Raw genomic sequence first — 17,670 nt, forward strand, 5'->3', positions numbered from 1 at the left:
AATACTGCCCCTATGTACAAGAATATAACTACTATAATACTGCCCCCTATGTATAACAATATGACTACTATAATACTGCTCCCTATGTACAAGAATATAACTACTATAATACTGCTCCTATGTACAAGAATATAACTACTATAATATTGCCCCCTATGTACAAGAATATAACTACTATAATACTGCCCCTATGTACAAGAATATAACTACTATAATACTGCTCCTATGTGCAAGAATATAACTACTATAATACTGCTCCTATGTGCAAGAATATAACTACTATAATACTGCTCCTATGTGCAAGAATATAACTACTATAATACTGCTCCTATGTGCAAGAATATAACTACTATAATACTGCTCCTATGTGCAAGAATATAACTACTATAATACTGCCCCCTATGTACAAGAATATAACTACTATAATACTGCTCCTATGTACAAGAATATAACTACTATAATACTGCTCCTATGTACAAGAATATAACTACTATAATACTGCTCCTATGTACTAGTATATGGGAGAGGCTGGTGTAGTATTTTTTTCAGGTCCTTGGTACTATTTCTGCTCAGTTTGGACTTTGTTGTCGTCTGACATCTTTAAAATAAACTACTGAATTAGTTTTATGTAATTGCAGTCCCAGGAGCCAATCACTTGCCAGGCATTTGAATATGTGTTAGCAAAGCATTTCTCATTGACTGGATACATTACCCTGGCATTTGACCTTTAAGACTGCATTGCCAGCATATAGTGAACTTGCGCTTAGCAATCGTGTTGTCAGGTGCTCCCATCAACAAGTATTTATGGGTATATTTTTCATAGTGTGAAAATGAGCTGGTAACATCTTACTTTGTGCCATACTGCTAATGTGTGTGACGAGGAGGAAGAGCAGCAAGGCTGGAAAACTGCTTTCGTTTATTCCCTGCATATGGATGGTTTCACAACAATCGACAAACTGTGCAATACCAAGCAATAGAGTGGGCAATGTGGTAAGTGGGGGGGGTTTGTGTATGGGGCAGAATAAGATGCCAAACTTGTAGCCTGACTGCAACATTCATAGAACAGCGGTCATTCTGCAAGGTTATTATCCGAATTATCCTGCTTGCAAGGGGAGTGAGTGAGTGATGATGATAATGCAGTTGCCAAATATAAAGTGTAAAGATGCTTCAAACTAGAATTAATTTTTAAAGGAGCACCCCGGGTGCAACTGATTCACTGCGTTATGCCGAGTGCAGGAACAGATGCATGACAGTCATTCAAATGAAGAATGCTAGCGTCAGGCACTGTTCCCTCCTTTAGGCTCTGTGCTAAAAACTGCATAACTTTTAATTTTACAGTGAATTGTGTATATATTCAAAAACTTGTGGGAAGCATTGGTTTTCTTCAAAGAGGACCTTTCACCAAATGTTTCATGTTGAACTGTACACAGAATGTAAGGGCTCATGCACACGACGGATTTTTATCTGTGGTTTCTCCTGGATAGCACTCGTACCTATGATATTCTATGAGACTGTGCACATGTCCGATTTTTTTACCCGGAGCAAGAATCGGATCAAAATCGGGAATGCAAATCTATGGGTCCATGAAAAAACTCTGATGCCACTTGGATGACATCCAAGTGCAGTCCAATTTTCACCCGCTGACAGAATGTACAAAGGGGAGAACCTTTATTTTTCTTTCTCTACGTCCAATAAGAACTGATGCTACTCTTATCAAAGTCTAATCAGTATAATTGGACTATTTTACTTGGAAAATGGTCATGCGAACCTACCCTAATAGTCGCTACAGAGAGGAATAAAATGTTTTTTTCTTATTTTTATTTTTTTTATTTCACCTCTCTGTTTCGTAGATATTAGCAATCAAAGTATCTGGCACCTAGTGAGTTAACTTTTTATTACGTTCAAGTGGGTGTTGTCAGATATTTTTCACTGGGCGTGTGAACTTCTTCTCCCTGTATGAGTTGCCCAATCATAAGCAGCCAGCAATGCAGCAGAAAAAGAACACGCCCCACAATAGCTTAGATTTCTCAGGGTGTGAGATGTAAGAATACAGCCCTCATCTTCTGGTCTAACCTACTGCATAATTAGATAGTGTTGAGACATTAGAGCAAAGATTTCTCACAACTTTCATATAGGATCCCTGTTGGGGAAGGAGCCGCACAACTGAATTTAGCTGTGTCACATTGCAGACCTTTATATCAGTTCCCCTCCTCTTATAGCTCTGTCAGCTCTGCTGTACTACTCCTCCACCCACACTGCTTTTTCGGAGATGAGTTACACTTATGTCTGTTGTGATCAAAGCAATTTTTTAGCTTAACAGCCATAGGTGCGATTACTGACGCAGCTCGAGAAAGGCAATGTGGGGGAAGGGGCAGTAAGAGAGCATGATTCCCAATAAGAGAGTATGACTTGCAATAAGAGAGCATGACTCCCAATAAGAGAGCATGACTTCATGGGAGAGAGGCATGGTTTAGCAGAAAAGGTGATGCAGTGCACCACAAATTTCTAGCACAAAGTAAGTTAACTAATATGTGGTGTATTAAGTCTATTGATGCATCAAATTTATTTTTCAGTATGAGCCGCTGTGCTAAATTTGGTGCAATTCAGACTGTCTAGTTTTAGACAGTGTATGCTTAGACTAGACAGCTTCAGTGAATCTCCTACAATGTGAACGTCCATCTGTCCAGGTCGTGTGATGACGACACGTGACAGAGCGATAATAGCTGTACTGTAACAATCATGCAGCATGACACACAAATACATGTTCATTTATGTCATCAGGTATACATGTATATTATAGATGACTGTATTTGTATATAAATATATTATGTTTACCCCAGGAGATAAAGGTTTAACATTGCAAGTGCTGAATTTCAAGTCGTGAGATTATTTTAGCCCTCTACTCTCTCCTTTTTCCCTGTTAGACACACGAAGTAACATCCTCCGTAAACGCCTGTATAACTGCTTAGTTTCCAGGCCCCAATAGAGCCATCCCCTTGACAGTTCACATACGTCCACAAGGCATTGAAGGGTTTAAAAAATGCTTATTAACAACCCCTCCTTGATCAGAAGAAGTGGGACTCCAGCGTCACGCAGACGTGTCTGCGCGGACAGGAGGACGAGGCTCTATGATGTCAATGCAAGAGGATGCATCAATTGCTTCCTACCAATTATTCTTTTATCAGCAATGATCACTAGGGATTAAAAAAAAAAGGGGTTTGAGATACTGTAACACCCTGAACACTGGTGTAAATGACTGGAAAAGGTTGGCTGATTTGATGAAAACCCAATCAGACTCTCAAGGGAGATATTACGCTCTTCATTATTGCGTTGATTGGCCTTATTTCATGTGAAGGATGCAGCACATTCGTTACAATGCTAGCAAAGCTGCTTAACAATATCCAAGGCGAAAAAAAAATCTATCACCTCTTTAATCGAAACAACGCGGGAGATTAACACAAGGCAAAAAAACAGGTCTCAGTCATATGCAAAACAAGTAAAAAAAAAAAATGCACATAGAATCATGAATCTCAGATGTGTAATTTTTTAGATCAGATTCTTAAAAATGTTAATGAATGTTCAGGTAAGCTAAAGGTTAAACGCTTCACGACCTTTGATGTATATTTATGTGATATGTTGCGTCCACGACTTTGACGCGGGCTCCGGTGCTGAGCTCGCATCTTTCCCGCACATGACAGCTGATGTAATCAGCCACGAGGGGATCGGAGCTCAACCCACGGCTGTTAACTAGTTAAATCCTGCTGTCAATCTCTGACAGCAGGAGTTAACACGCGCCAGCCAGAAGAACGTCACAAATCCCGCCTATCGGGCCCCTGTCACGTGAATGAGGGGTGCCAATGGGTGGTCATGGCAGCCAGAGGTCTGCAGAAGATTACCATGCCTGTCATTGTGAATCTCCTATGAATGCCGGCTCATGACCGGCATTCATATGAGATTGCGATTTTTGCTATACATAGTGGTGCTAAAGCCATGCTATGTACAGCACAGGCGATTAAACAATCACAGATTCAAGTCTCCTAAGGGGACTAGTAAGTAAAGTAAAAAGTGAAGAAAAAAAAAAAGTTTTTAAAAATATAAAAAAAATATAAAAAAAAAAACAGAAGTTCAAATCATTCCCCCTTTGGCCCCATTGAAAATAAAATATCTGGTATCGCTGCGTTCAGAAATGTCCAATCTATCAAAATATAAAAACAATAAATCCGATCAGTAAACAGCGTAACGAGACAAAAATTGAAACGCCAGAATTACGTTTTTTTGGCCAGCGCAACATTGCAATAAAATTAAATAAGAGGCAATCAAAAGATCGTATCTACAACAAAATTGTATCAATAAAAAATGTCAACCCAAGACACAAATATAAGTCATCGCCCAGCCCCATATCCTGAAAAATGAAAACACTATAGGTCTAGGAAAATTGAGACAAAAGCAAAAAAAAATTTTCCCACAAATTTCTCAATTTTTTTTCACCACTAAAATAAAAAATAAACTATACATGTTTGGTATCTTCATAGTCGTATTGATCTGGGAAATCATATTGCCAGGTCAGTTTTACCATATAGTTAACGTGGTTAATAAAAACCCCAAAAAACAATTGTGGAATTGCACTTTCTTTTGCAATTTCACCGCACTTGGAATTTTGTTCCCATTTTCCAGTACACTATATAGTAAAATCAATGGTGTCATTCAAAAGTACAACTCATCCCGCAAAAAAAAAGCCCTCGTATGGCTATATTGATGGAACGTTAAAAACATTATGGCTCTTGGAAGAACGGGAGGAAAAAACAAAAAAAACGAAAATGGCCCTGGGTAAAGGGGTTAAAATAATGGTTAGCTCACCTATCAGATTGCCCACCAAAAGGTTAACATTAGTGTTGAGCGAGCACTAAAATGCTCGGGTGCTCGAAGCTTGGGCCGAGCTCGCCGTGATACTCGGGTGCTCAACCCGAGCAACGAGCCCAATGTTAGTCTATGGGAGACCCGAGCATTTTTGCGGCGGCACCCCCGGCAGTCTGTAGAAAGCCTAAAAAGTGCCCAAAGCGATAGTGACAGTGCTCAAAAGACATGAGGACAGCATGGGGATCGCCCCAGGAAGCATTTCTGACCCCCAGGTCACTGCTGTCAACAACGTGGTCAGAGGTGTTAAGCCACTTTTACGGGCTCACAATAAAACGTTCAAAAACGAAACTGAAACTGTTTTCCTGTGAAATATGTTAAGGAACTTCCTTTCCAGGGTAAAGACTTGTGTATAAGGTAAAATAAATAACCAAAAACAAAAATACTCCTCCACACCTTGGGCTATGTTCACAAGTAGCATTTTTTATGCGTTTTTGCACTTTTGTATTGCTTTCAACCGTGACAAATGCATTCACCGGGAAATGTCATTTTAACATTTTACAATCTTTTCTGGCCATGTGCTGTGTGACACATGCATACAGTGCTGAAAAGACATGGGAACAGCATGGGGAAGACCCCTGGAAGCATCTCTGACACCCAGGTCACTGCCTAAAAGTGTGCCCATCAGAAGTGATCCTTTCCGCATCAGAAGATGCAGACTTGCAACTATCCCCGTGCAAGTCCTTCTCCCAGGGCAGTGTTCAATTGTACCTCCCCCATTCCTTGCAATGCAAGCGCAAGTATGCAGCCGGCCACCCACCCACCCCCAGGCTGCAATACCATACGGCTAGCTTGCATGCACTTGAAATGGGGCCTTTTAGTTTGGAGGAGGCTGAAGCTGGCCACTACCTCATGGCTGCTTCGGCAGCGAGGTATCCATACTCAATCCCCAGCTGCCCAGCAGCCGGGTGTCCACGCTTGGTCCCCAGCCGCCTCACGGCCGGGTGTCCACACACGCTCCCCAGCTGCCTGGGGGCGGCTGGGTGTCCATAGACGGTCCCCAGCTGCCCCCATTTCTCCTTGGAACATCCCCCCACACACTTTCTTAGCCCGGCCTGCTTTAGGGCAGCATTGGACGAGCCCCCCAGAGAACCAGACTCCTCCAGTGGGCCCTGGCTTCTCCATCAGGGGAGTTGAGAGTGCCAAGATGAGGAGCATGATGATGATGATACAAGTTAGCGTCTGCTTTGTTTTCTTGGAATGCAAGCGCATGTATGTAGTAGCGGCTAGGCCTGAGGTGGTCAGCGTTTTGGCGCATATCCTACCTCCTTCAAGGATTGCTGGATGTTTTCCTGCTACTATCCCAGTTCTATGACTCCCGTTAAAACAAAGCTTCAGGTGATGAATGATGGATGAGGTGGTGGCAAAAGAGAAAGAGCAGGAGGAACAGGGACCATTCACATCAATATCAGGCCAGTCAACCACACATGTCTTGTAGGATATGTTTCTGTACCAAAAGGAGCGGTTCGGCTACACAGTTAAAGGGCATGCAGTGAGTGCAATGCCTACCAAAAATTTCGAAGCACTCCAATGCCCCTTGGAAGTGACATGGAGGTCAGAGGGCCTTAGCTAAACCGTTTTTTCCATTTATAGCAACTGGGTCTCCTGTGCACTGTTGGCTTAGCAGTGAATGGAAGGCTTTCCAAAAATTATGAGGAACTGCAATGCCCCTTGAAACAGACGTGGATTACAGCATACTAAAAACCTTCTACCCATTATTGGGGAGTGGGTCTCCCTTAGTGTTCGCCTATGCATTGAAAAGCAAAAGCTGACTAAAATTAGGAGGAAATGCAATGCCCGTTGGAAGAATGGTGGAGGTCGCAGTGGAATAAAAAGACAATATCAATGCCCCTTGGAAAAGTGGTGGAGGTCGCAGTAGCTTAACAAGACGGTTTTAATGCCCCTTGGAAGAGACGTGGAGGTCGCAGTGGAATAAAAAGACAATATCAATGCTCCTTGAAAATGTGGTGGAGGTCGCAGTAGCTTAACAAGACGGTTTTAATGCCCCTTGGAGAAGTGGTGGAGGTCGCAGTAGCTAAACAAGACGGTTTTAATGCCCCTTGGAAGAGATGTGGAGGTCGCAGTAGCTTAACAAGATGGTTTTAATGCCTCTTGGAAGAGACGTGGAGGTCGCAGTGGAATAAAAAGACAATATCAATGCCACTTGAAAATGTGGTGGAGGTCGCAGTAGCTTAACAAGACGGTTTTAATGCCCCTTGGAAAAGTGGTGGAGGTCGCAGTAGCTTAACAAGACGGTTTTAGTGCCCCTTGGAAGAGACGTGTAGGTCGCAGTAGTTTAACAAGACGGTTTTAATGCCCCTTGGAAAAGTGGTGGAGGTCACAGTAGCTTAACAAGACGGTTTCGGTTTTAATGCCCCTTGGAGAAGTGGTGGAGGTCGCAGTAGCTTAACAAGATGGTTTTAATGCCCCTTGGAAGAATGGTGGAGGTCGCAGTAGCTTAACAAGATGGTTTTAATGCCCCTTGGAAGAGCCATACAGTACAGCATCTTAAAAACATTATTCCCATTATTGGGGAGTGGGTCTCCCATAGTCTTTGCCTATGCCTTCCAAGCAAAAGCTGCCAAAAATTAGGATGGAGGAACTTGCAATGCTGGCAACATAGACCAAGGTCACCCTGGTGGTATAGTGGTGGTGGAGGCTGAGGATAAGGAGAAGAGCAAAATACAGCCGAAATGAGGAAGCGTATACCCATGTGTGGGTGTGAAGCTGTGCATGGGAATACTCCTCCCAAAATAACACAGTGGATTTGACTTTATGTTACTCAGCTGTCATTTGGTGGTGATGAGAAGTCTGGCCAAATCCAGCCCTTGTTCATTTTGATAAGGGTCAGCTTGTCAGCATTGTCAGTTGACAGGCGAGTGCGCTTATCAGTTATAATTCCCCCAGCGGCACTAAAAACACGCTCCAATAACACGCTAGCGGCAGGGCAGGCCAGGACCTCCAAGGCGTACAGAGCGAGTTCATTCCAAGTGTCCAGCTTGGATACCCAATAATTAAAAGGCACAGAGGAATCACGGAGGACGCTGGTACGGTCGGCAAGGTAATCCCTCACCATCTTTTTACACTCCTTGTGAGAGTACCCCGCGCCTCAGGGCCTGTAAGCTGGGCGGGTCTCAGAAAACTGTCCCAGAACGTTGACAGTGTTCCCCTGCCTCTGCTGGATTGGAGTTGCGTCTCTCTCGCCTGTACGCCTTGGTTGGGCAACGAACTGTGACCTCTGCAGCTAACGTGTTCAGATGGGAATTTTTTTTAACAGTTCTGCAGCAAGGGCCTTCTGGTACTGCCCCATTTTTGTAGACCTCTCCACCTCAGGAATAAGAGAGTGAAAGTTCTCCTTGTAGCGGGGGTCTAAAAGTGTCACCAACCAGTAATGACTGTCACCCAACATTTTTACAACGCGAGGGTCACGGTTAAGGCAGCGTAACATAAAGTCAGCCATGCGTGCCAGACTGGTAATGGGCAAGACTTCCGTGTACTCACCAAGATGACGACTGACCATGCTCTCCTCCTCTTCCTCCTCCTCCCCCCTGTCCTCAGGCCACCCACGCTGAACCGACGGTATGACAGTTGTACAGGTATTACCGTTTACAGCGCATGATACCAGCTCCTGTTCTTCCTCCTCCTCTCCCTCATTGTCCCCCAATGCACGTTGGGATGAGATGAGGCTGGGCTGTGTGTAATCACCCGCTATGGCTTCTTGATCCATCTCATCATACTCTGGATGAAATGCCTCCTCTTTAATTCTCTGCAGAGAATGTTGCAAGAGACAGACAAGTGGGATGCTGACGCTAATGATGGCGTCATCGCCACTCATCATCTTGGTGGACTCCTCAAAGTTTGTCAGGATGGTACATATGTCAGACATCCAGGTCCACTCCTGAGGTTTTATGTGTGGAATCTGACCTGAATATCGACGGCCTTGTTGCAGCTGGTACTCCACAACTGCTCTCTTCTGCTCACAAATCCTTTGCAACATGTGGAGGGTAGAGTTCCAACGTGTGGGGACATCACACACCAGTCGGTGTGCCGGAAGCTGCAAACGCTGCTGCAACACAGCAAGGGCGGCGGAAGCTGTAGCTGACTTGCGAAAATGAGCTGACAGGCGGCGTACTTTGCCGAGCAGATCTGGCAACTCGGGGTACGATTTAAGAAACCGCTGAACCACGAAATTAAGCACATGAGCCAGGCATGGTACGTGTGTGATTTCTCCTCGCCTCAGAGCCGCCACCAGGTTACGGCCATTGTCATACATGACCATGCCTGGATGTAGGTTCAGCGGTCTCAGCCACAGATCTGCCTGCTCTTTCACAGCTGTCCACAACTCACAAGCAGTGTGAGGTTTATCACCTAAGCTTATGAGTTTCAGCACAGCCTGTTGCCACTTGGCTGAGGCAGTACTGCAGTGCTTCCAGCTTGTAACTAATGTGGTGATATCTGAGATGGAGGCTGAACATGAGGAGGAGGAGGAGGATGATGCGCAGGAGCTATACACTGTGGGGGCAACTCTGACTGACATAGGGCCCGCAATCCTCGGTGTGGGGAGGATGTGTTCCGTCCCAAGGTCCGACTGGGTCCCGGCTTCCACTATGTTTACCCAGTGTGCCGTCAGGGAGATGTACCGTCCCTGGCCACAAGCACTTGTCCACGTGTCCATTGTCAGGTGGACTCTCCCAGTAACTGCATTGTTGAGGGCACGGCAGATGTTTTGGGACACGTGCTTGTTTAGTGCGGGGATGGCATGCCGGGCAAAATAGTGTCGGCTGGGGACCGAGTACCGAGGGACGGCCACCGCCATAAGGTTGCGGAAGGATTCCGTCTCCACCAGCCTAAAAGGCAGCATTTCCAACGCAAGCAGTCGTGAAATGTGCGAATTTAGGACTGTGGCCTGTGGGGCATTGGCTGCGAATTTGCGGTTTCATTCAAAGCTCTGGGATATGAACAATTGAACTCTGCGGTGGGACGTGGACGTTGATGCTGTTTCTTGAGAAACTGCCATAACAAGTGAAGACTGAGAGTAGGGTGCATCTTTGCATGCAGTATGGACAGGGGATTGCCTTGCACGCACAACAGGGGGTTCTATTACAAGCACAACAGTGGAAGAAGCAGTGGTGATACCCGCTGACACTGGTCGTGGACCCTGGGGTTCGCCCCACAAAGTCGGGTGCTTTGCTGCCATGTGCCTGATCATGCTGGTGGTGGTCAGGCTGGTTGTTTTGTCACCCCTGCTAATGCTGACATGGCAGGTGGTACAAATGGCCTTTTTGGGGTTATCAGCAGAGTCTTTAAAAAAATTCCAGACTCTGGAAGACCTACCGGTTGTACTGGCAACATCCCTCGTGTTGGTGTTACGGGGAACGGTTGCCCGCCTTCTGTGTGCGACCACCACACTGCTTCTTCCTGCTTGTTGGGGTACTCTGCCTCCCTCCCCCTGTGTGCTGCTGGCCTCGCTCTGCGTGTCCTCCTGCCACGTTGTGTCAGTTACTAGATCATCCACCACCTCCTCCTCTTCTACTTGCACACCACGATCCTCCTCCTCACTTCGTGGCAATTGTGTCTCGTCATCGTCCACCTCTTGTGACAAATTGCCAGCATCGACTTCCTGTGGCCGTGGCTGTTCAAATATTTGGCATCGCTACATGGGATCTCCTCTTCCACCACTTCAAGCGGAGCAGGTGAGGGGCACAAATATGGAAATGGACCAGTGAACAGCTCTTCAGAGTGTCCAAGTGTGGGATCAATTGCTGTCTGACGACACTCGGCATGGTGGGAGGAAGGAGCATCAGGGTGAGGAGGAGTATGCGGTCGAGACTCACAGCTACTAAAACTTGACCGCGTGGAAGACAGACCGGAGGTGGTGGTGCCCAGGTAACTGGAAGTATTATCTGCTATCCAATTAATAACCTGTTCACACTGATCAGTTCGCAATGCTGGTGTTGTAGTGTGGTTCCCTAGTAATTCGGTCAAGAAGTGGGAGCGAGAAGATGTAGCTGTTGGTTGTGGCACATTTTCACCTTGGCCACGGCCCCGTCCTCTACACGCACCATCACCAGAACGTCCAGTTCCACGTCCCTTGCCACGCGCCTTGCCCATTGTAAATGAAGTAAAATAGCTTACACTCGCACTATCTGCATCTCTGGCTGCTATGGGCATAAAAGGGGACAAACTTATGGTGTGACCCCCATGTTCCCCTGACCTCAACCCCATTGAGAACCTCTGGAGCATCATCAAAAGGAGTGTCTATGATGGTGGGAGGCAGTTCACATCTAAGCAACAGCTCTGGGAGGGTATTCTGTCCTCATGTAAAACAATTGAAGCAGAAACCATCCAAAACCTGACAAATTCAATGGACGAGAGAGTTCAGAAGCTCCTTTCGAACAAGCGGTCCTATGTGCAAATGTAACATCACCTAGAATAAAGTTTTGAGTTGAAAACTGTTTGATTTCAGTTTGTAATAACCTGCTACTGCTTATAATTTCAAAAATGACCATTTTTTTTGTTCTTTATTAAAATGAAAAGGTTGAAAACTCTGCTGTGCATAATAATTTGGAACATGCATTTTGAGTGCAGTTTGAGTTTTTATTTTTTTAAAAATATACTGTTATCATAGGCAGTTTGTACAAAAACCTTTTAATTGTACTCTAATAGTTATTTGACTAAAAAATTACAATGACTGCAATTCATATAGGTAATTTGGGAAAATCTGAGAAAATATTATTTGCATAATAATTTGGAACACAGTGTAGTTATGTGACGTACACCAGACTCTTTTAAACAGATATATTGGTGTCTGACCAGTCAGGGAGACACTATTACAGTTTTTTTTTACGGCAAAAAATGCCAAAAACAAGATAATATAGAGATTTGACCCGTGGAACTGCAAAACCACAGTTATATTTTTCTGGCCTACACCAGACTCTTTTAAACAGATATATTGGTGTCTGACCAGTCAGGGAGACACTATTACTGTTTTTCTTTACGGAAAAAATACCAAAAGCTGGATAATACAGAGATTTGAACAGTGGAACTGCAAAACCACAGTTATATTTTTCTGGCCTACACCAGAATCTTTCATACAGATATATTGGTGTCTGAACAGTCACAGACACACTCAATTTTTTTTTGTTTAGGGGTGGGGGGAGAATACCAAAAAGTTAATAAGACGCGTATTTGTACAGTCTGACTGAGGAAAAAAAAATACAGGATTTAGATGAAAAAAAAAAATTTTTCCTGGCCTCTGAGACTGGAGGATAAGTCTAGCAATTTGACCAGCAGGAGCACACAGGACTGTAATGCAGCGTTTGCTGGTATAACCACTGCGTCTCCTATACAGCCTGCCTGCCTGCCTGATATCTGGGATGGATATTAGTCATGAGAAGGACTGTTTGTTTGATTTGGCAGGCTTTAGAGACCCTACACTAACTATTTTGGAGTATAAATCTCTCCCTAGCTCAGCAGCACTGACCCTACACTGACTGTGTCCAAGATGGCGGCGCCCGGTTTTAAATACTCGAGGTGACGCTGTGCGACCAGCCAATCACTGTAATGCCCACAAACAACATGGCTGTGGCATTACAGTGACTGGCTGGCAATCCCTGCATGTTCATTGGCTCTGTAAAGAGCTCCAAATGTGCAGGGCGGAGACCCGAGCTCCCGCCCGAGTAACCCGGAAATGCTCGGTGCTCGCCGAACATCCCGAGTAGCGTGATGCTCGGGCGAGTACCGAGCAGTGTCAAGCATGTTCGCTGAACACTAGTTAACATCAATGACTTGTCTCAATACATGACTCTGGTAGCCAATCATTGGCCATAGCAAGGACGGGTCTGTCGATCTTACATTCGTCACCACTGAAGTCATGTGTCTGGACATCCGGTGATCATTGCAGCCTTGACAACAAAGAATTGATGCAGCAGTGCAATTTTTTTAAAAAGGCTGAAAAACTATTTTAAAGATCCCATGAGTTGTCATGCACCTTTTCATGGAATACTGAAAGGATGTATCAATGCATGACTAGGCAGATATATTTGTAAAAGCAACTTCCGGCTCACACACAGAGACCTGTGTGATCCAGAAAATCAGAATAGCTGTCACATGACCCAGAAGAGGACTGGAGCGGCCCAGGAAATGGGGGAGATGGTGATCGGTGAGTACATTGATGCACTTACGCTAAACTACATACATTTAATGGGAGTGCTTCTTTAAGGAAAATTGGGAATCTAAGAGATTATTATCTTTGGGCAAATTGTGTGATTACCTCTATGTAAGCTAGAACATAAGTATATAAATGTAATAGAAGTATTAAATGGGTTGCCCAATAAACATCATTTATCACCTATCCATTGAGAAGGTGATAACTGTGTGATCACTGAGGTCTGACCATTAGGATCTTCATAGATCCCAAAAATGGAGGTTCCAAAATCCTCCATATGAATTGAGCGGTGGTGAGCATCTGTGACCACTACACTATTCACTGATGGACTGAAAGAACAGTGACAGCAGTAAGACCCCCAAGGAGCATACCGTCAGCATCTCTCCTACCGATAGGTGATAAATGTTTGTGGGACAACCCCTTTTTTGTGAGCATGACTGAAGTCACCATCTCCAGCATTTGTGGTTTGTTTTGATGAAGAGGTATGTTGACCTCGAAACACATTGACAAATAAAACTACATCCATACTGCATCTGGTCTCCTATTGCATATTGGATTTTCGGCAGCGCAGTTTTACATCCACTTTCATCTCCAAGTTTGCTGACTATCTGTTTGGTGGATCTGCAGCAGCCGTCTTTGCCTACAAGCTAATAAAGGGGTCGTGTCTTTCACAACCCCCCCCCCCCCCCCCAGGTGAGCAAATCCCGTTTTACTTTTTCCTTTGTAATCCGGATAAGATCCTGTAGCGCTTTTTGTCATTCCATCTTTAATCTACACACATCTCCAGCATTGATATTCTCATGTGTTTTTTTTTTTAAACTGGTGACCTAATTAAGTCATTACAGTTTAATCTCCTTTAAGCTTTACCCTTGACCTGGGCTGCCTTTAAAATGGTTTTCCACCTCTTTCTTATGTTAAACATATGTCCTAAATGTGCTATAAAAAATAACACAAAATCATCTGTGGCTCCCCTGTCGGTCCTCTGTCCCGCTGGTTCGGTCCTCTGTCCCCGCTGGTCCGGTCCTCTGTCCCGCTGGTCCGGTCCTGTGTCGATCTCTCTCTTCTCTTTCGACTGGTTGGTGCCTAACCACTGCAGCCAATAAGGCTGCAAAGGTGACATGTTGGGGACCGGGCCAGCTGTACAGAGGAACTGCAGGTGATCCATGGGGTGAGTGCTATTTCATTATTTACAGCACACTCAGGCTATTCATCAACTTTTCTGACCTATTTTGTTAAATACATGAGTCCCCATAAAAAAATGTGGAAACCTTTCTTTTTGCTGGGCTGTTCTTCTCTTGTTCCACCTAGAAATATACTTTTTTTCTTTTGTCAAAGGTACATTCCCCCTGTCCAGTCTGATTTTTGCCCCATTGATTGAACACCCCTAACTGCAATATGCTGCTGCCAATTTAATCATAAATTTGTAGGAGGAATAACAGAGGAACAACACAAAGCAGCGTTCCAAACATAGATCCTCCAATTGTTACCTTCCAAGGAATGTAAGTAATTACTACCACAGACATGTCTGGGGAGGTGACAGGCCTACATCCACTTGTCCATTACTAAGCGCACACTCAGGGCAGATTGTGTGGAGTATGTGATGAGACTACGGAATTACTAATGCCGAGGACTAAATAAGCATTTTCTTTTTTTAAACCAAAGAATAAACACACACTTGTGAAATTCAGTCTGAGAAGTGTGTTATACATGGCCCGCAGCTTCCAGCGCCTGCTAATTAAGTGCCTTTTTGCATTATTCTGCTGCACGGTTTAATGATGTAAATTAACAGTAGATGATAATTTAAACTGGTGCCAATTGCTTCATTATTCACACAGGTAAAAAAAAAAAAAGTTTATGCTCAGTGACGTTTTTCTTCCTATTTATTTCACCCCCTCTACCATACTTGTCTTAGCACATAAGGGAAAACTGAAATTACATTTCTGGATTTTATTTAGTTGTTTTATCAAAATCTGTAACAAAAAGATAATAATACTACAGTGGTGGCCAAAAGTATTGGCACCCCTGCAATTCTGTCAGATAATACTCAGTTTCTTACTGAAAATGATTGCAATCACAAATTCTTTGGTATTTTTATCTTCATTTAATTTGTCTTCAATGAAAAAACACAAAAGGAATTGTCCTAAAGCCAAATTGGATACAATTCCACACCAAACCTAAAAAAGGGGGTGGACAAAAGTATTGGCACCCTTTGAAAAATCATGTGATGCTTCTCTAATTCGTGTAATTAACAGCACCTGTAACCTACCTGTGGCACCTAACAGGTGTTGGCAATAACTAAATCACACTTGCAGCCACTTAACATGGATTAAAGTGACTCAACCTCTGTCCTGTGTCCTTGTGTGTACCACATTGAGCACGGAGAAAAGAAAGAAGACCAAAGAACTGTCTGAGGACTTGAGAAACCAAATTGTGAGGAAGCATGAGCAATCTTAAGGCTACAAGTCCATCTCCAAAGACCTGAATGTTCCTGTGTCTTCCGTGCGCAGTGTCATCAAGAAGTTTAAAGCCCATGGCACTGTGGCTAACCTTCCTAGATGTGGACAGAAAAGAAAAATTGACGAGAGATTTCAACGCAAGATTGTGCGGATGGTGGGTAAAGAACCTCGACTAACATCCAAACAAGTTCAGGCTGCCCTGCAGTCCGAGGGTACAACAGTGTCAACCCGTACTATCCGTCGGCGTCCGAATGAAAAGGGACTGTATGGTAGGATACCCAGGAAGACCCCACTTCTTACCCCGAGACATAAAAAAGCCAGGCTGGAGTTTGCCAAAACTTACCTGAGAAAGCCTAAAACGTTTTGGAAGAATGTTCTCTGGTCAGATGAGACAAAAGTAGAGCTTTTTGAGAAAAAGCATCAACATAGAGTGTACAGGAAAAAAAAGAGGCATTCAAAGAAAAGAACACGGTCCCTACAGTCAAACATGGCGGAGGTTCCCTGATGTTTTGGAGTTGCTTTGCTGCCTCTGGCACTGGACTGCTTGACCGTGTGCATGGCATTATGAAGTCTGAAGACTACCAACAAATTTTGCAGCATAATGTAGGGCCCAGTGTGAGAAAGCTGGGTCTCCCTCAGAGGTCATGGGTCTTCCAGCAGGACAATGACCCAAAACACACTTCCAAAAGCACTATAAAATGGTTTGAGAGAAAGCACTGGAGACTTCTAAGGTGGCCAGCAATGAGTCCAGACCTGAATCCCATAGAACACCTGTGGAGAGGTCTCAAAATGGCAGTTTGGAGAAGGCACCCTTCAAATATCAGGGATCTGGAGTGGCTTGCCAAAGAAGAATGGTCTACTATTCCAGCAGAGCATTGAAAGAAACTCATTGATGGTTACCGGAAGCGGTTGTTCGCAGTTATTTTGGCTAAAGGTTGTGCAACCAAGTATTAGGCTGAGGGTGCCAATACTTTTGTCTGGGCCATTTTTGGAGTTTTGTGTGAAATGATCAATGATTTGATTTTTGCTTCATTCTCTTTTGTGTTTTTTCCTTGCAAGCAAATTAAATGAAGATAATAATACCAAAGAATTTGTGATTGCAATCATTTTCAGGAAGAAACTGACTATTATCTGACAGAATTGCAGGGGTGCCAATACTTTTGGCCACCACTGTATATAGCACTGGAATACAGAAAGAGACTGACAACCTGTCCTCACCTAGTCCTGCTCACCCAGCTGATGGTCTGATTCAGTGTTTTACTAGGCCTGGGTTTCAAGCAACACATATTTGTTGCATGGACAACCCCTTTAGGGTTGTCAGTAGTGTTGAGCCACCCCCGTAGTGTTCGAGTTCGGTTCGGTTCGTCGAACACCCGTGTGTTCGCCGAACTGTTCATCGAACTGTTCGTCGAACACCTTCGAACACCGTTAAAACCAATGGCAGGCAAACAAAAACACATAGAAACACATAGAAAACACCTTCAAAGGTGTCCAAAAGCTGACAAACTGCTCAGAAGACACAACTAACACATGGAAAAGTGACAAGTACATATAGTCATGTGAAAATAAAAGAGGTGGAGGAGTAAAAGGAGGGGGAGACACAGATATAGGCATGTCATGCCCTTCTAAAATCCAAAAAGTGAGAAGTCGACACGTTCAGTCCGCTCCTGCCCGTGCCACCTCCGTGTCGCCGGGTTTGTGCCAGAGCCGCGGTGAACCCTGACGGCCAGCCCCCCTCTCCCAATACTGGTGCCTGTCCGCTGGTGGGTCGAGCGAGCCCCCCTGTGGTGGAGGCAGCTCTAAGCTTTTTAATTTAAATTGTCTCTCTAATTTGAATAAATACACTTTAAATCCATTTACAAGGATCTATTGGAGGGCAAGTCTCATGCCAGCAGCCGCGTAATTCCAGCTCCAGTAGCGTCCACTAAAGCTGCTGCAGTTAAAAAGCTTTTATAAGGATCGAGCTCGGCTGTCCACCGCAAGGCATCCTACTGCCAGTCCGAGCCCCTATGCCTTGGGGTGCCTCCTGATGCTCTTCACTGAGTATCCCGTGGTCCCGAAGCATTTCCTTTGAAAAAATGAAGTGTCCAAACTACAGGTGGTGTAGCTTGCTTAACAGCCGGGATAATCCGC

The 17,670-nt window shown here is 44.5% G+C and overlaps 1 long non-coding RNA gene across 2 annotated transcripts in view; it reads left to right on the forward strand.

Moving 5' to 3' along the window:
• Positions 1-17,670, forward strand: part of LOC141175740 (uncharacterized) — a 288,283-nt gene that overhangs the window by 18,470 nt on the left and 252,143 nt on the right. The window contains exon 1 of one of the 2 annotated variants that reach the window (XR_012253050.1): positions 601-990. The exons of the other annotated variant lie outside the window; for it this stretch is intronic. This is a non-coding gene — a long non-coding RNA (uncharacterized lncRNA). Of the gene's footprint in view, positions 1-600; positions 991-17,670 lie in introns of those variants that run through there. 2 annotated transcript variants of the gene reach the window in all.

The sequence above is a fragment of the Phyllobates terribilis genome, unplaced genomic scaffold (genome assembly GCF_046119375.1).
Source record: "Phyllobates terribilis strain yellow unplaced genomic scaffold, ASM4611937v1 Scaffold_14__1_contigs__length_39327217, whole genome shotgun sequence".
Classification (NCBI taxonomy): Eukaryota; Metazoa; Chordata; class Amphibia; order Anura; family Dendrobatidae; genus Phyllobates; species Phyllobates terribilis.